Source organism: Camelus dromedarius, chromosome X (genome assembly GCF_036321535.1).
Source record: "Camelus dromedarius isolate mCamDro1 chromosome X, mCamDro1.pat, whole genome shotgun sequence".
Taxonomy (NCBI): Eukaryota; Metazoa; Chordata; class Mammalia; order Artiodactyla; family Camelidae; genus Camelus; species Camelus dromedarius.
Window position 1 is genome coordinate 100,928,054 of NC_087472.1, and position 24,019 is coordinate 100,952,072.

Genomic DNA, 24,019 nt, shown 5'->3' on the forward strand with positions numbered 1-24,019 from the left:
TTACTTGTGTTTTTAATTCCATACAAATGATACGTAAAGCATTCTGAAATACATACTACCATCTTCTTGTTCAGGAAATCACAGAATCTTAAAGCTAAAATAAACCCTACCCATTCATTATATGAATAAGGAAACAAAGCTTATATCCAAGGTCTCCTAATCAGCTTCTGAGGAGTTCTGCTTTGGCTTGACTGAAGGACCCTCTCCCCATTCACAACAGAGTAGGTGAGAAAACTAGACAGCTTCTTGGTGACCATGGAGCCTGCTTTTCAGCATGGTATCATTTTCCTTGAAATAACTCCCAGTTTACTTAATCATAGACACAGGATTCAATATTTTAAAGAAACCCATGCACATTCCAAATTTAAATACTGTCTATTATCTATTTTGAATTATTCAAACATACGTATGACTATGTTAACATAAGCTAACATATCCTAATAACTTTAAAAATCAAAAGTGAATTTTCTTTTAGTTTCTACCTGTTAATATGTCCTTCTTAGAAGATGAAAAAACATTATTTCAACAGTCCAAGACCAATGAAGACAATGAACAATCAGGCCTAGTGCACTGCTGATTGGCACAAACCCTTCCTCTACCTGAACTCCTCTTTCTAATTCTTCTGAGAATACTGACACATCTGAGTGTCAACCTTCACTAATTATGTGACCACGAGCAAGTTATTTATCCTCTTTAAGTCTGTTTTCTCATTCACTAAGAGGGACTAATACTACCCACTTACAGGTGAAAATTCAAGGTTATATAAGTAAAACTTTTGATGCATAGTAGCCACATAATAAAAAAAAACTGTTATTAGTAATTAAATAAGTCTCATTTAACACAATAGATAATGAAATAAGAAGGCTAAATAGTTCTAGAAAGTGGGATTTATCATCTCAATTATAAGCCTGTGCTTAAAGAAATTTCCCAAATGAGATAAGTAATTTATGCCAAGACCCACAAGGAATAACAGATTCATGAAACGTCATTAGCATTTTAAGAGCAATATTTTTATTAAAGTAAATAAAACATTCTTTAAGCAAGCAATAGCTTAGTCTTGCCAGTTCTGATGACAATTACTTGCAAAACACTGTTATTTTATTCAGTTGAACAGAATTATTGAAAAATTTTCTACTCAGCCTAAACAAGAACTAAGCTAAATCTAGAACCACTTCTAAAACTGTACTGTACTATCAACATTACTGATAATTTATCGAGTCTTATAAGTAAAGATACCTTCAACTTACCATATAAAGTAAATTATGTTCTGTAGTATCAAGACAAAAACCAAGAACTGATGAATCAAAAATCATCTATAAGCAGAATTGCTGAGGTATATTTGTAAAGCATTTATTTGATTTGGAGGAAAGCAAATGCACTTCAACTACCTTTAGTCCTGAAGATTTTATTTAAGAAACCACAGAAACAAGACACACAAAAAGTACAGTTAGAGGACTACAAATGGAAGTATTCTTTTAGCTATGAAAAATAAAATGAGGCTTCATTTTCAAAAGATAAAATATGGAGAGAAGAGATGAGTTAGAGAAACTCACCTAAGTTCTAAAGAAATGTGTTATCAATTAACTACTATCAAAGGATAAAGAAAACATGATGGAAGAAATGAAGATTATTCATTCATTCATAGAACTGAAGTATCCTCTCCTAATACTGTCACCAGCAGGTCACAAGCATTTCTCATTCCCCAGCTCCAGCCCCATGCTGCAGAAACTCTATTGCAGGCAAGCATGGCTGAGAAGACAGGGGCTCCTTGCCTCTACCCAGCCCCCACTCATAGGGCAGAAGCTCTACCCCCAGGCAAGGTAGACTGAGAATACTGGAAATGGAACCAAATGGGAATTCTGGAGTAGAAAACTAGTACGATAACCAAAAAGAAAAATTCATGAGCATATACCTACCACCCAGACCCTGGTTTCTAATAACACTTTCCAAAAAAAGGAACCAGGACTCTTTGGAGAAATGGCTGATTCTAAGACTGGGGCAAGAAGTGTACAAAATGAGCATCCTGCGGTGCCAAGAAAGGAAATGTTCAAAACAAAAAAACAACAACAAAAAAGATGGGTTATGTCAAAGTGGCACTGGAGGCAACTGAAAGGGCTCCCATTGGCCAAAGCAGGAACAATCTCAGCAACAAAATAAAGGAGTATTGGACTTAGATTATAACCCAGAGTATAAAATAAATACCCATGAGTCCATAATGATATAAATAAATAATTGAACAAATAAAATGGGGGGAGGGTGGGAAAATCTTCCATGCAGAAGAATCCCAAATAATTCATGTAGATATTCCATCCTCAGTGAGGTGTAGTATAACTCCCGGCTCCTTAAGTGAGGACTCTATAGTGACTTTTATCTAAAGAGGACAGGATGGAAAGGAGGGAAAAAGAACAGCTTTACAGTGGAGAAACCTGACAAACACCACCTCAGCCACGTGATCAAGATTAACATCAACAGTAGTAAGTCACACTGATACCCTTGATATGATGTGATGAAAACAGCACTTCACTCTGGTCTTCCTCCCCAAAACACATAACATCAGTCTAATCACAAGAAAAACATCAGAGAAATCCCAATTGAAGGACATTCTAAAAAATAACTAACCAGTACTACTCAAAACTGTTATGGTCATCAAAAACACAAAGTCTAAAAATCTGTTACAATCAGGAGGTGCCTAAAGAGACATGACAATGTAGTGTGGTATCGTAGATGGAACCTTGGAGCAGAAAAAGGCGTCAGGTAAAAAACTACGGCAATTTGTATAAAATATTGACTTAAAAAATATCAACAATCAATAATCAGTATCAATATTGGTTTACTAATTGTAATGAACATACCATACTAATGTAAGTTGTTAATAATAGGGGAAACTGGGTATGGGGTATTTGGGAACTTTCTCTACTATCTTTGTAATTTTTCTGTAAACTGAAAACTCTAAATTATAAAGTTTATATTTAGAAACTCATTAGAGGGGCTCCACAGTAGAATTCAGCTAGCAGAATAAACAGTGAACTTGAAGACAAATTGACAGAGATTACACAATCTGAAGAACAGAAAGAACAAAAGAATGAAGAAAACTAAGCAGACCCTCAGAAAACTATGGGACACCATTAAGCACACTGTGTGTTGTGATGGTTGATTTTGTATGTGAACTTAACTGGGCCACAAGGTGCCCACATATTCAACTAAACATTATTCTGGGTACGTCTGTGAAGGTGTTTCTGGATGAGATTAACATTTGAATCTGTAGACTAAGTAAAGTAGATTGCCCTCTGCAATGTGAGTGAACCTCATCCAGTCCATTGAAGGCCTAAATAAAACAAGACTCTGAACAAGAGAGATTTAGCTCTCTCTCCTTGATGGTCTGGTCTTTGAGCTCTGATATGTCTCCTCCTGCCTTGGACTTGAACTGGAACTTGTACAATTGGCTCTCCTGGTTCACCGGCCTTCCTACTGAAGATCTTGGGACCCCTTAGCCTCCATAATCCCATGAGCCAGTTCTTCAAAATAAACCTCTCTCTCTCTGAACCATAATATTTATGGCTGACCCTTGAACAACATAGGTTGAACTGCATGGGTCCACTTTTACACAGATTTCTTTCAATATTAAATAGCAAGGTACTACACAATCCACAGTGGTTGAATTCACAGATGCAGAGGAACCATGGAGATGGCCAACTCTAAGTTACATGTGGATTTTTCAACTGTGTGGAGGGTCGGTGCCCCTAAGCCCTGTGTTGTTCAAAGGTCAACAGTATATCCCTTATTGGTTCTGTTTCTCTAGAGAACACAGACTAATACACACAACAGCATATACATAATCAGAGTACCAAAAGTAGACAGAGAGAGGAACAGAAAAAATATTGAAGAAATAATGTCTGGAGAGCAATCTGAGAGGCTGTCATCCCAGGCTTGAAGGGGTTCGAGCCCTCAGAAATGTCTGCCAAGTAAAACATAACTAAACTTAAAAAAATTTTTTTAATTTAAAAAAATTAAAAATAATATCTGAAAACTCCCCCAATTTGATGAAAAATATCAATCTACACATATAAGAAGATCAAAACTCCAAGTAGGATGAATGCAAAGAGGTCCACCCCCACACATATCAGTCAAAATGGTGAAAGACAAAGAAAATCTTGAAAGCAGCAAGAGAAAAACAACTTGTCATACATAAAGGATCCTCAATAAGATTAATAACTGACTTCTGATTAGAAATAATGGAGGCCAGAAGGCAGCAGAATGGCATATTCAAAGCGCTGGGAAAAAACTGTCAACCAAGAATCACATATCCAGCAAGACTATGTCTGAAAAATAAAGGCAAAATAGAGACATACCAAATAAATAAAAACTTGGGTCAATTCATCACTAGAAGACCCACCTTACAAGAAATATTAAAGGAGGTTTTTCCAAGCTGAAAACAAGTGACACTAGATAGTAATGTTAACCCATATTTAAAAAAAAAAAAAAAAAGGCACAGAGGCAGCAGATGGGAGCAAAGCTGTACTGGAGTAAGGTAATGATACCAGATGGTAATTTGAATCCACACAATATAATGAAACCATAAGTGATAAATAAGAAGGCTAATATAACAAACTACAAATATACACTTGCTTTCCTTTATTCTCTCAGTCTTCAAAAGATAAAATATTGTAAAGTAATAATGATATATTGCTGGGTTTCTATCATATATAGACATATATAACAATGCAAAAGGGGGTAAAAGAGAAGAACTATATAGGAGGAATATTTCACTGGAAGTTAGCATATAACTGAAGTAGATTCTGATAAGGATGCATATAGTAAACATTAGAGCAATCACTAAGAAAATTACTCAAAAAATTAGTGAAAAAAATCATTAAAGCAATTAAAATGCTGCACTAGAAAATATTCTCTTAATATAAAAGAAACCATTAAAGGTAAAACAGAAACAAAAAGGACATGAAACACAAAGAAAACAAAAAGCAAAATTGATGAAATCCAACCATATCAATAAAAATATGAAATATAAATAATTAAACAATCCAAAAGGTAAAGACTGTCAGACTGGATAAACAAATAAGATCCACCTGTCCACAGAAGATACATTTTAGATTCAAAGATACAAATAGGTTAAAAATAAAAATGATGGATAAGGATATACCATGCCTAAGAGAATGGCTATATTAAGGTCAGACTAAATAGACATTAAGACAAAAACTATTAGATAAAACCTACGCAAATCTGAATAAAGTATGGGCATCAATAATAATCAGCATCAATACCAGTAATCAATAACCAGTAATCAATAATCAGTTACTAGGAGGTGGTGGTACAGCTCAGTGGTAAAGCACATGCTTAGCATGCACAAGGTCCTGGGTTCAATCTCCAGTATCTCCATTAAAAAATTAATCAATTACTAAAGATAAAGAGAGATATTTTATAGTGATAAAAGGGTCAATCCATCAGGAAGATTTAAAAATTATATACGCACCTAACAACAGAGGCCCAAACTACACATAAATTGAACCAAAGAAATAAAATCTGAATGAGCACAAGCAAGAGACTGATAATAAGCAATCAACTGCAGAGAAAACCCTCAAGATCTATCCTTTGCTCATTTATCAGTGCCTAACTCTGATTTCAAGTTTTGTCTGATTAATTCAAGTTTTCCAGTCTTGACTTACACAAGTTACTAAAGAATAGTAAAGTTGCTTCTTTTATGAATATATTGCAAGGACAAAACTCAGAATCTGTTCTATAAACAAACATAACTCTATATAACATATTTTTAATTCAGATATTAGAAAATAGGAAGAACCATAAACTTTAAAATAGTTATTTACATTATCCTTTCCAAGAAAAACAACAGATCAAGTTTGGAACATTAAAGTACCACCATCAATTCTAATTTGTATTAATACTAAATATTAAAAAGCTCAAATGTATTACAATGATATACACAATATTTGAGAGGAAAAGTGGGATGTTATTTTTCTAATTGTCATTTTTCTCAAAATGTTGCTTAAAAATTAGAAAGTTTGAAACATAAAAACAACAACACATCATGGGAAACTGATGTAATTCAATATATATTTGCTATTCAACTTCTTTAGAGTAGTTTGGTCAACAGGTTCTCCAAAATTCATGCACTACTAACTTTGGACTAGTCAGTGTCTATGCTCTGAATTGCATTTCCACTAAGTAAGGTCCCTAGGAGCAGGGATTCCATTTTCACACTTTCGTATTTCTTTTGTGCAGCAAAATATACTTCCAACTTTACCATCCTCTGCTACTAACTCTATAACCATGCCAAGTGACTTCAGCAATTTAATTAATATGCTGTAAAAGGGCCTTGATTGTAATACTTTAATGTGATTAAAGTATGTGTACTTTAATCCCTAGATATTAGAAGTTATTGAAGGTTTTTAAGAATAGTGGCACCACTAAACTTGTAAATCAGAAACCACTGTTGCAGTGGGTGCGGGGTAGCAGTTTGGAAGAGGTATAAACTTGGACACTAGCAAAACAATTAGGATATTATTGCAAAAGGCCAGATGAGAGATGCTATGGACCATAATTAAGGTATGGTAGAGTTGGAAATATGATCATTTTCAGGGAAATTATTAACACAAACCATACTCTTAAAATGTTTGCTACCACACTAGACAATGAGGTGAATAATCAATGCCAGAAATGCTTATAAAAATGGACAAAATCTAGACTGATGCTATCATGAGATCAAAAATGACCCTTTTAATCTGTAGAGACTTTATTTCATTAGAGTCAAAGTTCCCTTAATGGCCTGCTTTTCATTTACCATCCTTTCCCCTCAGGTCTTTTTTTTTTTTTTAATTGAAACACAGTCAATTGCAATGTGTCAATTTCCAGTGTACAGCACAATGTTCCAGTCATGCATATATATACATATATTCATTTTCATATCCCTCAGGTCTTTTAAATGCCACAATTCTTTTTTTTTAAATTGAAGTATAGTTGATTTACAATGTTAGTTTTGGGTACACAGCAAAGTGATTCAATTATACATATATTTTTTTTTCAGATTCTTTTCTGTTACAGGTTATCATAAGATATTTAATATAGTTCCCTATGCTATACAGTAGAAACTTGTTTACCTATTTTATATATAGTAGTGTGCATATGTTAATCCTAAACTCCCAATTTATCCCCTCCCCTCCACCCCTTTCCCCTTTGGTAACCATAGTTTGTTCTCTATGTCTGTAAGTCTATTTCTGGTTTGTAAATAAGTTCATTTGTGTCATTTTTCTCTTTTTAGTTACCACATAAAAGAGATATATGATACTTGTCTTTTTGTGTCTGACCTACTTGACTTAATCTCTAGGTACATCGATGTTGCTACAAATGGCATTATTTCATTTTTATGGCTGAGTAATATTCCATTGTATACATTATAAAACTCACCTTCTTTATGCATTCATCTGTCAATGGACATTTAGGTTGCCTCCATGTCTTGGCTATTGTAAATAGTGCTGCTATAGACATTGTGGTGCATGTATCATTTCAAATTATAGTTTTATGTGGATATATGCCCAGGAGTGGGATTGCTGTATTATACGGTAACTCTATTTTTAATTTTTTAAGGAACCTTCATACTGTTCTCCATAGTGGCTGCACGAATTTACATTCCCACCAACAAAGCTACAGTAATTAAAACCATATGCTTTTGATTACTGTAGCTTTGGTTACCCAGTACTGGCACAAAAACAGACACAGATCAACGGAACAGGATAGAAAGTCCAGAAATAAACCCACACACTTATGGTCAATTAATGTATGACAAAGGAGGCAAGAATATACAATGGAGAAAAGATAGTCTCTTCAATAAGTGGTGCTGGGAAAACTGAACAACTACATGTAAAAGAATGAAATTAAAATGCCACAATCCTTAAATTTAAATAAAATTAGATATCAGAAACTAAATTAGGTAAGAAATAAAGCTAAAATTTTGTTTTAAACTGAGCATCTTTATGGTCCATCAGAAGCAAAAGTGTTGGTGTCACACATATCACTTCCAAGTTGGATTTTTCTGAACCACTAATGAAAGGTAAGATACCAAAATGAAACGGTGTTAACTAGGGGAGGGGGTGGGCACCGAAAACTTTTGCCAAAAGTGAAAGTATCTTGTATAGTATCTTATTCTACTTCCTTCTTTGAGGCCACAACATCAAATAATATCAAGCGTCTTCAGTCACTAAGCAAAGGGTCCCGGCTGCCTCAAAAGGTTTAAAAATATGTAATTCACAATAATTAACTGCCTCACATATTCTAGTAAATAGTCTCCAATTATATGCACAATCTGGCACACAAAATAAGTGCTCTGTTAGTTGTTTTTCCCTTTATTCATGAAAGTACAGATGCATCTGTCATATTAATTCAGTCCTGACATGACTGAATTTAAATTTAAAGAAAAATTTCTAATAATCCATAAAATGAATATTATCTATACCTCTTAATAACTGTTCCTAATTCCAGACAATATATGATGTATATCCCAGGGATAAAAATCCAAGAAGCACTACAACATTCAGAAAACAAACTTAGTATGGAAGGATACTGCATCACTAACTTTATCCAAATTGTTCCAAATGAAGGTACCAAATAGAAGCTATGTCATATTATCTAATGAGATAAACAATATAAAAGAAAACAAACTTCTTATCTTTCAATTTGTATCATCACCTCTCTTGTCTTGTCAAATAATAGAAATTACATTTTTCAAACTTCACAGTGATATTATAATTCATGGATTTACATGATATTCTCGTACATTCTCCTGAGCAATGTTAGCATTTTATTTTAGGGCTGATGACCTAGCCCACACTATGACACTAACACACTAAGAGGACTCTCGCAATATTTCAAACCCTTTTCTAATATTACAAAAATTAAGGAACCACTTGAACAGTAAGGAGAAAGTATTAACACATTTCAAAAAACTTTGATTGTCTAAGTTCATGTCGATATAACTTGAACTGTTACCTCTTCCCAGCTACATGTTTAAAAAAAAAAAAAAGATTCTACTCGTATGCCCAGAAGCCAGTCCCACACCATCATGGGACACTGCCCCGTAGCCACAGCCTATTGGACTAGAGAAAAACTGGTTAAGGCTGGACCCACCATATTCTCTTTTCTGGGAGATAGCAATTCAAACTATTGCTATTGCTATTTTAAGGCAGACATAACATACTACCTTGCAAGTGAGTAAGTGAGATATTTGAAAATTTGGAGAGAAGCAATTGTGAGAGCAGGCAAGAGAAGCAACTGACTGTTTATTTCCTCTGCAATTGAGTCCAGGAGATATCCCAGGTTCTTAAAAGAAAATCTCATTTTACTTACGTTTTGTTAAACAAGTTTCTATTCCTTAAGATATTGCCTAATTATAATATGAAGTATATCACATTAATATATGTATTAGGTAATCAACTTGGCTGCTCTAGCAGAGACACCCAAAATAACAGTGGCTTAAATAAAAGTGAAGTTTGTTTCTTTCTCATGTAAAAGCCTGGTTAAATGTTCCAGTGCTGTCCATTTCACAGACTTAAGATACTTGCTTCAGCTCTCACCATTTTGCCTGCATCCCAGTCAGAGAAAAGAGAAAAGTGGGGTACAGGATGGCAAAACTCCCTTCCTTTTTAGGACACAATTCAGATGTACTCAATATTTCCATTCATATCCTATGACTAAGACTCAATCTTATATCCACCTCTGGCTGAAAAAGAGACCAGGAAACGTAGTCTTTACCTGGGTGGCAAGCGTGAAATTAAAAAATCAATTACTGCAGTTGACCCTTGAACAACACGGGTTTGAACTACAAGGATCCACTTATACTCAGATTTTTTCCAACAGTAAATACTATAGTACTATACCATCTGAGGTTGGTTGAATTCACGGATGTGGAACCTTGAATACGGAGGACCAGCTGTAAGTTATAGTTGGATTTTCAACTGCGCAGAGGGTTAAGCACCCCAACCCCTTCATTTTCCAAAGGTCTACTGTATACTAAAACTGAAGAGGTTTTGAAAACCAACTTGGAATATACTAAATATTCTAAGATTATGACTGAGAAGTACATGTAACTCTCCGGAATACTTTAGTTATTATCAGTGAATGTTCTTAAAAGAAATTAGAAGAAGAGAACCCTTCTACACTGTTGGTGGGAATGCAGTTTGGTGCAGCCATTATGGAAAACAGTATGGAGATTCCTCAAAAGACTAAAAGTAGACTTACCATATGACTCAGCAATCCCACTCCTGGGAATATATCCAGAGGGAACCCTAATACAAAAAGACACATGCACCCCAATGTTCATAGCAGCACTATTTACAATAGCCAAGACATGGAAACAACCTAAATGTCCACTGACAGATGACTAGATAAAGAAGCTGTGATATATTTATACAATGGAATACTACTCAGCCATAAAATATAAAATAACGCCATTTGCAGCAACATGGATGGCCCTGGAGAATGTCATTCTAAGTGAAGTAAGCCAGAAAGAGAAAGAAAAATACCATATATCACTCATATGTGGAATCTAAAAAGAAAAAAAAAAGACAAATGAAATTATATATAAAACAAAAACAGACTCACAGACATAGAATACAGACTTGTGGTTGCTGGGGGGAAGGGGAATGGGAACGGATAAACTAGGGGTTCGAGATTTGCAGATACTGACTGGTGTATATATAAAATAGATAAACAAGTTTATACTGTTTATACTGTATAGCACAAGGAAATATATTCAATATCTTGTAGTAGCTTATGGTGAAAAAGAATATGAAAATGAATATATGTTCATTCATGTATGACTAAAGAATTGTGCTGTACACCAGAAATTGACACATTATAAACTGACTATACCTCAATTTAAAAAAATAATAAAAAGAAAATAAACTTGAAAATAATTTTGTTAAGTCAAATAAAAGAAAAAAGTCTATTTAAAAAAAAGAAATTAGAAGAGATTCCCCAACTCTAAAGGAAGAAAAAAGGAAAATTAAATGGGAAAAAAGAAATGAATCTCCACCCACTATGGACTGCAGAAAGAAGATAAATGAAAACTATTTTCAGCACTTGTCTTTTTTTAAAAGAAAATTTTTTTCAATCTTTTTGGGGGGGATTAGGTTTATTTATTTTTAATTATTATTTATTTATTTAATGGAGGTACTGGGGATTGAATGCAGTGCATGCCAAGCACAAGCTCTACCACTGAGCTATATCTTCCCCCATTATTTTTAGCACTTTTTTTTTAAAAATCATGTCCTTACTCCCCTACCCTGTCAGATCATCCATTAAAAATAAAACTAACTAGCAAGCATATGTTTTACACATGCACTGCAGAAGACAGAAGGCAGACCTGGAGCACAAAGGATCTAGTGGGATTCTGAGAACAGCAGACCACTTAATTTTGCTGGCTAAATGTGTCAGTGGAGCTGACAAATTTTTGAGGCTCTGTATTTCAAAGAGCCTAGAAGTCCTCAAACTAAAATCTCTTGCAAAAGGTCACCTCCTCTTATTTCCCCTTAACTAGAGTGGAGTATGAACATTTCAGAAAGTCAGCAGGCAGTCTTATGGCACACTTGGTTATTTTAAATTCCAAATCCACCAAAGACTATGTAGTTATTCACATTTAAATTTTGTACCCGCTTTCCTCTTCAAAATTTGAATATTTTCTGACCTGTAATTCATTTACTGGGATTACAAAACTTTAACACCAAAGAGAAAAATCAGTTAATAAGGTACAGAGAAATTATAATAAAATACATTAGGAGAAGGCCATGGTGTTAGTAAGAAAAAGAAAAGTTATCCAAAGTATAGCATTTCAAATTCTCAAGTGATAACAGCATATGAACATTTCCTCAGTAAATACCATAAGGAAATAGAAATCTTGAGGCTCAAAGTATTACAATGTCCTCATTATCTACTGATGAGATAAATCCAAAAGAGCTGCCCAAAATGGGAAGTGAAACGTATTGGACCATTCTATCATGAACTTGGTCCACCTGGGAACTGTTGTTTCACAGAATTCCCTTCCCTGTATAGTACACCAAGTCAGAGATGGCCAAACTCTTAGAAGGTCTTTATGGTTACAAACGGTGAGGACAAATACAGAGGCGCCTGGCAGCTTTCAGCTTGTCCTCACTCTCCTTTTATCCCCTGTGTTCAGCTCTTCGACCCCACCTGACCAACAGCAGCCTAAGGCCCATCAACAGATGCCTGGCTCTGGGCTTTGGACCCACGAAGGCAACAGCTACACGGAGCAACAGCCTCCCTCAGACCTCTCCACGATCATCCTCACTGCATTCTCACTTTGATGGCTGTACACATTTGGCTTCTTAAAATTTTCCTAGTAAGTTCTGACTCACACACCTGTACCAGTACTTCAGAAGGATCTACTAGTGACTATTTTTCTGACCCTTCTGCTTCCTGACTTCTACATTTCCAACAACTCCTACAGTTGTGTACAGTCTAGGTACTATAATAAATCCCTTATCCAATAACTCTCACAGTGGTTCTATTTCCCATGTTGAATCTTGACTAATATACTCAAAACTCAGCAATTAATTTGTCCAGCAGTACTGACAGAATGGACTGAATTACTGAAAGCCATTTTCCTGTTAATACTAAGCTGAATTTTTCCTGATAAACCAGGTTCACTTCATCCATTTACTTCTGTGAGAAATGTTTGCTGCTTTCTATCAAGTGATTCCAAAAAAGACTGCTCCATTAGTTTTATGTTTAATTATTCTCCTACATATAGCACATAAAATATACATACTAAATAATCCAAATTATAGTTTATTCTAAGTTGTTTTAATATGTATTAGTATTTCAGTTTTTTAAGTGTTATTTGAATCAATTTATCATTTGGGGACTTGCTAGAGAAGAGACAAATGGACTAAAAATCAGTAATTTTTAAGAAGTCTTCTGTGAAATGGACCCATGAATTCTAATCATAAAATTATAAAAATACAAAACTTATCAAGTAGTCATTAGAAACATTTTCCCTTCAAAAAGAAACAAATATATACTAAGCACTCATGGCCTGAACTAGACACTAGTAAGTCTGATTCAATCACACACTTTTTTTTTTTTAAAAAAAAAAGAAAAGTCATGTTTTCTAAAGATTCCCCAGGCTCTATCTGGAACTTAACCTTAACAGCCTAACATACCTTTTCTTCCCAGTTTTTTACTGAAGTATAGACAGTTTACAATGTTGTGTCAATTTCTGGTGTACAGCATAATGTTTCAGTCATACAAATACATACATATATTCCTTTCATATTCTTTTTCATTATATCTATATTCAAGATATTGAATATAGTTCCTTGTGCTATACAGCATAAACTGGTTTATCTAATTTATATATAGTAGTTAGTATCTGCAAATCTCAAACTCCCAATTTATTCCTTCCCACTCCCTTTCCCCCGGTAACCATTGTTTTCTATGTCTGTGAGTTTGTTTCTGTTTCATAAATAAGTTCATGTCTTTTTTTTTTTTTTAACATTCCACATATAAGTGATTTAATATGGTATTTTTCTTTCTCTTTCTGGCTTACTTCACAATCTCCAGATCCATCCATGTTGCTTCAAATGGCATTGTTTTACTTTTTATGGCTGAGTAGTATTCCACTGTATAAATATACCACTGCTTCTTTATTCAGTCATCTGTTGATGAACATTTAGACTGCTTTCATGTCTTGGCTATTGTATATAGTGTTGCTATGGACATTGGGGTGCAGGTGTCTTTTTGAATTAGGGTTCCCTCTGGATATATGCCCAGGAGTGGGATTGCTAGATCATATGGTAAGTATATTTTAGTTTTTTGAGGAATCTCCATACTGTTTTCCATAATGGCTGCACCAAACTACATTCCCACCAACAGTGTAGGAGGGTTCCCTTTTCTCCACACCCTCTCCAGCATTTATCATTTGTGGACTTTTGAATGATGGCCATTCCGCCTGGTGTGAGGTAATACTTCATTGTAGTTTTGATCTACATTTCTCTGATAATTAGCGATATTGAGCATTTTTTTCATGTGCCTATTGGCCATTTGTATGTCTTCATTGAAGAATTGCTTGTTTAGGTCTTCTGCCCATTTTTGGATTGGGTTGTTCATATTTCTGTTATTAAGTTGTACAAGCTATTTATATATTCTAGAAATGAAGCCCTTCTCAGTTGCATCATTCGCAAATATTTTCTCCCATTCTGTAGGCTGTCTTTTTGTTTTGTTTATGGCTTCCTTTGTTGTGCAAAAGCTTTTAAGTTTAATTAGGTTCCACTTGCTTATTTTTGCTTTTATTTCTATTGTTTGGGTAGACTGCCTTAGGAGAACATTGCTAAGATTTGTCAGAAAATGTTTTGCCTATGTTTTCTTCTAGGAGGTTTATAGTATCTTGTCTTATGTTTAAGTGTTTAAGCCATTTTGAGTTTATTTTTGTGTATGGTGTGAGGCAATACAGCTTTTATAAATTATCAACTATTTCTTTCATGACTATGACATTTAGATAACCTATAGTTAGCCTACCATATTCAAGGGCATAAAGACAACTCATGATTGAAAAGACATATTGCTATGAGTAAGAACCAAAATTAAATACCAGCTTTAGAGACTGATCTCTAAAGTGCTCATTGTGACTAAGAAAAATTATCATATATGGGCTGTCTGCTCCTCCCCGTTCAACAGACAGCCGCATCTCTCGTGAGTGCCAGCCAAGTCTCTGAGACACGATGGTGAAGGTCAGAGTGAACGGATTTGGCCATATTGGGTGCCTGGTCACCAGTGCTGCTTTTCACTCTGGCAAAGTGGACATTGTTGCCATCAATGACCCCTTCACTGACCTCAACTACATGGTCTACATGTTCCAGTATGATTCCACCCATGGCAAGTCCCATGGCACTATCAAGGCTGAGAACAGGAAGCTTGTCATCAATGGAAAGTCCATTACCATCTTCCAGGAGCGAGATCCCGCCAACATCAAATGGGGTGATGCTGGTGCTGAGTACGTTGTGGAGTCCACTGGTGTCTTCACTACCATGGAGAAGGCCAGGGCTCACTTGAAGGGTGACCTTCACAAGAGGGTCATCACCTCTGCCCCTTCTGCTGATGCCCCCATGTTTGTGATGGGCGTGAACCACGAGAAGTATGACAAGTCCCTCAAGATTGTCAGCAACGCCTCCTGCACCACGAACTGCTTGGCCCCCCTGGCCAAGGTCATCCATGACCACTTTGGCATCGTGGAGGGACTTATGACCACAGTCCACGCCATCACTGCCACCCAGAAGACTGTGGACGGCCCCTCTGGGAAGCTGTGGTGTGATGGCCGAGGGGCCGCCCAGAATATCATCCCTGCTTCTACTGGCGCCGCCAAGGCTATGGGCAAGGTCATCCCAGAGCTGAATGGGAAGCTCAGTGGCATGGCCTTCTGTGTCCCCACCCCCAACGTGTCTGTTGTGGGTCTGACCTGCCGCCTGGAGAAACCTGCCAAATATAGACAACATCAAGAAGGTAGTGAAACAGGCATCGGAGGGCCCCCTCAAGGGCATCCTGGGCTATACTGAGGACCAGGTTGTCTCCTGCAACTTCAACAGTGACACTCACTAGTCCACTTCCAATGCTGGGGCTGGCACTGCCCTCAATGACCACTTTGTCAAGCTCATTTCCTGGTACGACAACAAATTTGGCTACAGCAACAGGGTGGTGGACTTCGTGGTCCACATGGCCTCCAAGGAGTAAGAGCCCCTGAACCCCCAGCCCCAGCAAGAGCACAAGAGGAAGAGAGAGGCCCTCAGCTGCTGGGGAGTCCTGGCCCCAACTCGATCCCCCAACACGCTGAGAATCTGACCTCCACACAGTTTCCATCCCACACCCCCTGAAGTAGGAGAGGGGTTTAGGGAGCCCTGCCTTGTCATGTACCATCAATAAAGTATACTCTACCCAAAAAAAAAAAAAAAAATCATATATGAAAACCCAGCTTTTTAAGTAGCTAAAATATACATGGAATGGAGAAAGATTAGGAAATACTCATGCTAATAAGTGAACTCTTGTTTAACAAAAGTATTTGCCTCATAATTTATTGGAAGAGTCTTAAGGAGTGGTTAAAATTATTCTATCTATAAAAAAATAAAAAAAATTATTCTATCTAGAAAAACTCAGAGAAATAGACTACTGGACAAGATAGTATTATTCTATAAAAATACACAATTGTAAAAGCTAGTTTTTTTTTTTTTAAGGAGTTACTAGGAATTGAACCTAGGACCTTGTGCATGCTAAGCACACACTCTACCACTGAACTATACCCTCCCACTGCAAAGCTAGCATCTGTGCTTACTTAAGGCCCATCATTGGACTTCTACCCACAAAACAGTAAAGAGTTTACGTTTCGGGTAGAAAGATTTCTTTAGCCCCCTGCATAAATCTCCAACTCAAGAAAGGCACATACAACTAATAAAATGATTCAGTAAAACATCACTGGGGAAAAAAATAAGTAGCATTTTACTCTATGTGGCTTCCTACAGAATCCTAAAATATTTACTATGAAAATAAATTTTACTTACAATGTCAATACATTTTGAAAACATACAGCCTTCTAAATTAATTAAGGTCACAAATTTTTTTAACTTAAATCAGTCTCACATCCCATCCATTTGCTGTTTATAATTACAGCTTTTTTTTAAGCTAGAAAACTGCAAACTAAATTCAAATATATCACGCTCCAAAATTAGAACAAGATTTTCCCCTAAATTTGATCTTTTAAAAACTGTAATCTAGAGGAATAATAAAATTATTTAACCTGCTAGATTGGTTAAAGATACTAATTTTTTAATGAACATATTTGCATCATCATCTGCAATAGTTTTTAAAAGTTGTCTGAAGTGTTAATGACAATTCACACACATATCACATTAATTGAACACCCATCACGTGTAAAGCACTGTGGAAGACAAAAGGGAGGGATGATTTCATTCCACAACACTAATTACAGTTGCAGCTTTTGTTTGCCCATTCCCTTAATTCCCAAAATAGTTAATACAGCCCTTGCTCATTATAACTGCCTTTTGCTGGTCCATCTCCACAGCTTCATATTGTTACCATTGAAACTCTACAATCAGGATGGCACAGATCCCCCATGGAGACAACCCTGCAGAGGTTGTCTGTTTTAAACTGCAATCACTTTCCTGAGACACTCAGTATCTGTTGACTACCTTGCTGATGGCAACCCACAGACTCCTCCAGCTCACAGAAGCATGCATGACATTGCCAGAGGACAAGCTGCAACAAGACTGATCCCTCAGCTGCAACCCCAAGGTAATAGTCGACTTGGAATTTTCCTCTGTGAAGCACTAGCTGACACTTGCCCACACTGACACTCATATGCCACTTCTCTCCCCACACAGTTCTGAGAGCTCTTCCTGCTGTTCATCTCTACTGGCACCACATGGCACTACTGGGGCAAGACAATGCCCTCTGCAAAGTGGAGTGCTTCCTGGGCTACCTCCAGTGGGAGGCTTCTAAGAATGATACTTAAGAAGACAGTACATCAGAGGCACCTTGTGGCTTCACTACTTTGAGGAATTCTTTAAACTACTGATAAGCTTTCATATATAAGTCCTTGGGATACACAGTAAGAGTTCTCACCACCAAAACTAATTTTAAATATTTAAAATAAAGATTTTATAATATCTGTTTATACAGCCTTTAGGAACATTTATGATGTCTCAAAAGACACTATTATCTCTCTCTGGGCTTCATGACTGTTGAAGTACTCAGAGATTTGGGTTTAAATTCAAAGATAATTCAGAAATGAGAATGGAATACTGTTTGAAATTTTCATTTAGGAAAAATTTCTGCTTCCAATATTGCTGACTGGGTAATTTAGGCCAACCCTTCTACTGCAAACAAGCAGAAAGCTGGACAAAAATATGACAACTGGGAATAAAGGGAAAAAACTATTATTCACAGACTGTACATACAGAAAATCCAAAATAAGCTACAAATAAACTACCAGAAAAAATGACTTTATCAAAGCTGAGGGATACAAAAGTTTTTATCTAAACACCAACTGTCTTTCTATATACCAGCAATAAAGTTAGAAAATGAAATTTTAATACCATTTACAATACTATCAAAAAACATCAAATTCCTAGAAATAAACAATAAGAAAAGTGGAAAACCTCTACATATAACACTACAGAAAACAGTATTTTAAAAAAAAATTTCCCCTTACCTCTTTTTTTCTTATCAATGTATAACTGATTCACAATATTGTGTTACTTTCAGGCATACAGCAAAGTGATTCAGTTATACACACATATTTTTTCCAATTCTTTTCTATTATTGGTTATCACAAGATATTACAAGATATAGCTCTCTGTGCTGTACAGTAAATCTTTGCTGTTTATTTTATATACAGGGATGTGTATCTGCTAATCCCATACTCCTAATTTATCCCTCTCTCCCTTTTCCCTTTAGTAACCATAAGTTTGCTTTCTATGTTTGTGAGTCTCTTTCTGTTTTGTAAACAAGTTCATCTGTATTATTTTTTAGATTCCACATATAAGTGATATCATATAAAATGTGTCTTTCTCCATCTGGCTTACTTCACTCAGTATGATACAACTAGATCCATCCATGTTGCAGAAAACAGTATTTTTAAAAATTAAAGGGTATTTAATAAGTGAAGGGATATTCCATGTTTCTGAGATTTAACATTGTAAAGATGTTAATTCTAACCAAACTGAGCTAGAGACCCAATAGAATCCTAATCAACCCTAACAAGTTTTTTAATGGAAATTTACAGTCTGATTCAAAAATGCATACAGAAATGCAAATAGCCAATGAAGACAAGACACCTTGAAGAAAAACAAAAAGACTTTCTCCTATCAGGACTTGTTATAAAGCACAGTCATTAAGACAGTATATTAGACAAAGAGATGAAAGGAAAGAACAGAAAGCACAGAAACAGATCATACATGAAATGGATGCTTGTATAACAAAGTTTCCACTGCAGACCAGTGAGGGAAGTTTGACCTTTGCATAAATGTGCTAAGTCATTTGGATATGCATAAGGGAAAATAAAATTATACTTGACTTCTAACTCATACCATACATAAACATTAATTTCAGGCAGATCATAGATCTCAATGTAAAAGTCAAAACAATAAAGCTCCTAAAAGGAAAAGAGTATCTCTTTGTGCATACAACAAGCACCAACCAATAACAAAATGACAGATAAACTGGACACAGAGTAAAGTAGATATTACACATACATTTTTTTAAATGATCAATGCATAGTGATAACAAAAAGCAAACTGACTTTTAGTCAATAATTATACTGATTTTAAATTCTCTATAGAAAATGTACTATTAATGTCTGAGCCTGGAGCAGAACACACCCACTTCTCCCAGCCCTTGACAGACTACTAACTTTGGAGGGTTTGCAGTGTTTGTCTTCACCTGGGTCAAGTTACATAAGTATTGTCTTTGTGACAATTCACTGATGTCTTGTATACCTTAAGTGTTTATCATGCTTCACCATAAAACTTTTCAAAAGTCAATGAGCTGCAAATGGCAAGATTTTATTCTTTTTTATGCCTGAGTAGTATTCTACTATATACGTGTGTGATATATATATGATACATCTTCTTTATCCAATCATCTGTTGATGGACATTTAGGTTACTTCCATATCTTGGCTATTGCAAATAATGCTGCTATGAACAGTGAGGTGCAAGTATCTTTTCAAATTTATGTTTTTATTTTCTTCAGATATATACACAGGAGTATATATTGGAGATATATATATATCTATATCTCCAGTGGAATCACTGGATCATATGCTTCTATTTTCATTTTTTTGAGGAAACTCCATACTGTTTTCCACAGTGGCTGCACCAATTTACATTAGCACCAACAGTGTACTAGGGTTCCTTATTCTCCACATTCTCACCAACATTTGTTATCTGTGGTCTTTTTGATGATAGCCATTCTGACAGGTGTGAGGTGATACCTCATTGTGGTTTTGATTTACATCTCTCTGATGATTAGCGATGATCAGCATCTTTAATGTGCCTGTTGGCCATCTGTATGTCTTCATTGGAAAAATGTCTATTCAGGTCTTCTGCCCATTTTTTAATCAGATTGTTGGGTTTTTTTTTTTTACATTGAATTGTATAAACTGCTTATATATTTTGGATATTAACCCCTCATCAGTAATATCACGTGTAAATATTTTCTGCAATTCAGTAGGCTGTCTTTTTACTTTGTGGATAAAAATTTTGCCATTTGCAACAACATGAATAAACCTGGAGAGTATTATGCTTAGTGGAAAAAGACAAAAGACAAATACATATCACATATGTGGAATCTAAAAAATTAACTAGTGAATACAACAAAACAGAAACAGATTCATAAATATAGAGAACAAACTAGTGGTTACCAGTAGGGAGAAGGAAGGGGAGGGGCAAGATGGGGTAGGGAATTAAGAGGTACAAACTACTATGTATAAAATAAATAAGCTACAAGGATATACTTTACAGCACAGGGAATATAGTCAATATTTTATAACTATAAATGGAGTACTGTACTCCATTTGAATCAATACATTGTACACCTGAAACTAATATAGTATTTTAAATCAATTAAACCTCAATTTTAAAAAGTTAAAAATTTTAGAAAGGAAAAATTCAATGGGTGAGTCACCTCTTGATTTACAAAATAATTTAAAAAGAGACAAAAGTTTAATATTCTGAATACGTTAGTGTGATATTGTGATATAGAATAAGAAATATGTATTTGGTCTTCCTTCAAGTTTCTGGAATGGAGCTCCTAAAACCCTTGGAATTTCCTAAGGAATGGGAGCAACAAAGGTATCTCTTGTTATGGTAATGAGGTGACTTTTCAAAAGCCCCTAGGAAACCTAAGGATGGGGGTGGCTTGACAGTGGAGTCAACCACGTGATCAGAGGGTTGGCATTTTCAGTCCTACTACCATCCTACCTCTGGGGATGAGAGGCTGGAGAATGAGGTCAATCATCAATAGCCAGTGATCTAATCAATCATGCCTATATAATGAAGCCTCGATAAAAACCTAGAGGGAAAGGGTTCAGAGAGCTTCTGGATTGGTGAACACGTGGAGATTTGGGGACTTTGTAGAGATTTGGGGAGAGTGGCACACTCAGAGAGGGCACGGAAGCTCCACGACCCTCCTTATCCCATACCATGCCCTATACATCTCTTCAATTTGGCCAGCTCCTGAGCTATAGACTTTTATAATAAATTGGTAATCTAGTAAGTAAAATGCTGCTCTGAATTATGTGAGCCACTCTAGGAAATTAATTAAAAACAAGGAGGGGGTCACTGGAACCTCCAATCTATATCCAGGCGGTCAGAAGCCAAGGTGACCACCTGAACTTTAGACTGACATCTGAAGATGGGGGGACTTGTAGGACTGAGCCCTTAACTTGTGGGATCTGATGCTACGTCCCGGTAGATAGCGTCAAAACTGAGTTGAACTGTAGGACACCCAGCTGATGACAGAGAATTGCTTGGTGGCACACACACACACATGAATTGGGTACAGAATCTTAGTTGATGATCAGAAGTGGAGTTGGTGCCAGAATTGTAGTTAGCATCTGACAAATCAATGTCATGTGAAGCACTCAGAGAAAACAGAGAAAGAACAGATACAAACAGGCCTTTCACAAAAGAAATACAAATATTTAATAAATCTGTGAAAAGCTGTTCAATCTCACTAGTAATCAATTAAGTAAAAAAAGAGAAAGAGAAAGAGAAATCACTTTTAACCTATCCGGCTGGTAGTGATTAAAGCAACTGACAAATATCTAGTGCTCTTCCTTAGGTATGGGGAAAATGTGAATTCACATTCACAGTAGGTAGGAATATAAAAGTCTCTGGAGGATAATCTGGCAACAGGTATCAACATTTTTTGTTTTGGGCTGGCAATTAGGTTTATTTATTTATTTTTTTAAAGGGAGGTACTGGGGATTGAACCTAGGACCTTGTGCATGCGGAGCACAGACTCTACCAATTCAGTTATACTCTCCCCAGACATTTTAAATGTATGCGCACCATTTGATTCAAAATTCCATCCTACTTCAAGGAGACTTAGGCTAAGGAAACCACTGACAAATGGACAAAGATGGATACTGCAGAGCTATTCATAGTAATAAACAATTAAAAAAAAAACAGCATAATACTAGTCAATGTAGGACTGATAAAATAAGTGAAGTCACATCATATAAATGGAAAATCATGCCACTATTAAAAGTACTTGACTATATTTACTAATACAGAAAAATGGCCATAATATTTTATGTAAAAAAATCATAACATGGTATATTTTGTCAATGAAAAAAAAAACTTTTTCACAAAACTAAGAAACAAGCAAACCGTATTCTACATCTTTACTTGTCACTCAAGAAATTCACTGGTTTAAAAAAAAAGAAAGAAATTCACTGGTAGTTAACTTCCTGTTTAAGAGGAGAATTTTGAACTTGGTATTGGCCTATGTATAAGACAGCTTTATGTCCAATATTAACTGGTTCTTATAAGACACCAGAATAACCTTGTAATTCTAATAAATGCCACAATGCTTCATCTTTTTCATTTTTAATATAGTTGGAGTTCCTCTCCCCTAGACTAATGTTAGCATACCAGGCATCTGAAACTGTTTTGCCCCAGATTTTCTCTGTAACAACTGATACACACAGGATGTTTTCATGACCATGTGAAATGAATTGCACTCTTGACCAATTAGCTGCTTATATAAAAACCTTCTGTTTCCCAAATATAAAATCCATTAATTTCCAAACACATGCTGACCTGCATACTCTTTCATGTGTAAAATACTGACAGGTGTTCAAGATCAATTTATCTAAGGAATTTTGTTTTTAGAATTATATAATTCTATGTATACAACATTGAGTTTAAATAAACAGATACCCAAATATTTAAAAGGAAAAATACATTATTGCTTTTCACTGGAAAGTGGGATTTGAGGTGATTTTACTTTCTTCACCTTCCCTTGAGTGTCTGAATTTCTTACAAGCTTGCATCATTCTGGAGAAGCTATTCTTATTTTTAGAAAAAATGATCTTCCCCCCATCCCATTTCCCGTACTATGTGGCATCTCCACCTTCTGTCCGCGCTGTGTGAGGAGGCACCACCATGTTCTCCCAACAGCAAGTGCAAAGCCTTAGCTTATTCTAAGGCAGTTGCCTTTGTCTGGACACTGACCGAGCTGGCTGTCAAAGCTTAGCCACCCCAGCCATACCGCTCCTTGGTAGGTGTTTCTTTTCAATTCCCAAGGCTACTCCTCCCCTAATTTGCCTCACCACTCCCAGTGATCTTTTAGTTTTAATTCACCCTATAAAAAGTCTTGTCAGCTTGCTCTTTCTAAAGTAAGCCCCCAGAATGTCCCTTCTGTAACTGAAATGGTTCCCCAGTCCCTACATACTCCCACTCTAGTGTTGCAGGTCCCTGTTGTAATCTTGCCCTTTTTTCATCATTGCTTTTCTTAAACCTTACTCTTCAACCAAAGGGAAACTGATTATTCTCTGACCAAGCAAGTGTCGACCAGTGGCTCTTAAACATCAGCACATCACAACCACCTAGAGAACTTGTTAAAATCCAGATTTTGGGGGTCAACTCACAGAGTTTCTGGTTCAGTAGGTCTGGAATGCGGCCCAATGATTTGCATTTCTAACAGGTTTCCAGGTGATGCTGATGCTGCTGGTCTGGGGAACCACACTCTGAAAACCACTTAGTAAAGATAATACTTTCCTGCTCCATGACTTCATCAAGCAATTCTCTTCTCCTGGTGTATACAACCACCGCAACTGAAATTTTTTCAAGATTGACCTCATACCCTGACCCCACTACATGAAGCCATACACGAGTGCCTTCCCCTCTCTGCAACACAAATAAGATGTGATATGTATGCTGTGATACAGAAGCCCCACAGCACTTTAT

General features: G+C 36.0%; 1 protein-coding gene and 1 pseudogene across 4 annotated transcripts in view; one reads left to right on the forward strand and one right to left on the reverse strand.

The window, feature by feature from the left end:
* The window catches only part of CDKL5 (cyclin dependent kinase like 5), a 162,268-nt gene that overhangs the window by 114,864 nt on the left and 23,385 nt on the right, over positions 1-24,019 (reverse strand). The gene's annotated exons all lie outside the window — the stretch shown is intronic.
* LOC105098066 (glyceraldehyde-3-phosphate dehydrogenase-like) lies at positions 14,687-15,780 on the forward strand (annotated as a pseudogene). The gene has a single exon (XR_837986.3). The product of XR_837986.3 is annotated as a glyceraldehyde-3-phosphate dehydrogenase-like (transcript).